The sequence below is a fragment of the Thunnus thynnus genome, chromosome 12 (genome assembly GCF_963924715.1).
Source record: "Thunnus thynnus chromosome 12, fThuThy2.1, whole genome shotgun sequence".
In the NCBI taxonomy this organism is placed as follows: domain Eukaryota; kingdom Metazoa; phylum Chordata; class Actinopteri; order Scombriformes; family Scombridae; genus Thunnus; species Thunnus thynnus.
The window spans coordinates 29,831,443-29,833,631 of NC_089528.1; positions in this window are offsets into that span (position 1 = coordinate 29,831,443).

Here is a 2,189-nt window from a genome sequence, read left to right on the forward strand (position 1 = left end):
TCATCTGTGGTGAAAAATGAAGGAGATTTTTTTACTTCTGGAACCGTGGGCGCCAAAAATATCTCCTCCCACTTAACAAGTCTGTAAAGTTGAGTTTCTGGTGCTCGTTTCTTTATCTGTTCAGTCATATTTTTTCACTGCTGCTCATGCTAATGATGCTGGTCTTCTTTTTATTCCAGACATACTGGGAAACTAATCTCTATTACACAATTTCATACATTTTTAATGCAAGACTTCAGTTCAACCCAACAAACTGACAATTGATGATTCTGTACTCTTCATGTATAATTCAGATCACTACAGCAGTAGCGGCCTTCAGATACTTATACATGTCGTCTGGATGAGATCTACAACAGCAGAAAACAACTATCAGCAGCTAATGCTGGTGTGTTAGCATGCTAACGTTTGCTAAGTAGCACTAAACACAAAGAAGAGCTGAGGCTGATGGTAATGTTAGTTTTGTAGGTATTTAGTGATGAACTAAAGCACTGAACAAATTTAAATCTAGGTGAAAAGTGGAGGAAACACTAATCTTATTAATTAATCCTTAAAAAGATATGAACATGTGTCAAATTTCATGGAAATCAATGTAACAGCTGTTGAGATATTTCACTAAAAACCAGAAATATCAACCTCATGGTGGCGCCAGAGGAAAAAGTCAGAGGATCACTAAAGTCAGTAGGATTGATCCTCTCGGGAACATAAATATCTGTATCAAATGTTATCTTTAATCCATCCAACAGGTGCTGAGATACGTCAGTCTGGATTAAAGTTAAAGTGACATTTCCATCCCTAGAGCCACGCGGCTAAAGATGAAAACTGTTTTTATTCTCAACATCGTCTTTTGTCAGGTCAGATATTCTTCCTCCCAATATATTTCACCGTCTCCTAATCAATTTGCAAACTCTTTTATTTAATCAAGTTAATATAAAATTTGGAATGAAATAGAGTTGTGTATATTGGTGCAGACTGTTTTCTGCTCTCTCCCCTCCTGTGTGTGAGCGCAGCAGTAGTTTAGGCTCCCCGGCTGGATGCTGTCAGGTTGATGTATGGAGTCGCTGAGCGCTCACACACACTGTCACATGTCGTGTGTCTGGAGCTTCGCCAAAACACAGACGACGCTGAGGCTTCTTCCCCCTCAGACCGCCACAGCTGACAAAACATGTCGCCTCCCAAAACGACATCAGTCTCCCCCCGCCTTTCGCTGTGTTTCGCCGCTGGTCTGAAAGCTCCCTGCTGCCAAAATCGATGAATGAATGAAGATTCAACTACTCTGACTGGAGAGCCGGAGAGATTCACATCTGAAACCAAAATGATGCTACTTTTCAAAGTGGAAATTTAAGAGAGTGTTATGTAACTTGTTTCTCAACCTGTGGGGTCAATTGCAATGATTTATGAAGTCGCCTGTGATCAGCAATCAAGCTGAGGAGATGTACAGCTGATGATTGACTGTCTGAGTTTTAAAATTAATCACTCAAGCAGACTGTGTAAGTATGCTTATTAATGGAGAGCTTTAGTGCTGTTATTCCTCAGTGCTGCTAATGGATTGAGGAGAAAGACACACACACATACACAAAATAAAAGTCCAAATATGGCCGACATGTTAGACCAAAACATGAGGAAATTACATGAATATTCAACAAGCAATATAAAGTCTAGACTCAGGTCTGTTTCTTGCAATAAATCCTCCAAAATCAAACAAAAATACATAGTTTGTTTCTGATCTGACGTCGTCATTTGTCTGTGACACCCAAAACTATTACAAATCTTGGAAAAACGTTGTAAAAAATAAATCAGTTTTAAGAGGTGTTAAAGCTGTGTTTGGTTATGTTTAAGCACAAAAACCACTTGGTTCAGAGAAACATCATGAAAACACACAAATACCGTCGTTTTCAGGGAACGTTCTTGGTCACAGTTAAAAGAAACCAACCTTTACTGCTGGTAGGAAACAAACAGTAAATCTAAAGTTACAGTTTGATGTGTTGTTGACCCTGACCTCACCATGTAACATCACCTGACGTCCTCACTTAAAAAAGGTAAACAAATGTAGTTTTCAGTCTTTTGCTGCAACCAAAATTACTGTTTTTTCTCTTGGGAGAACAGTCTCGCATCCTTCGGGAAGAAGAGTTATGATAAATGGCTGCATTTGCATAGCACTTTTACCAAAAGCACTTTACAATTTGCCTCTA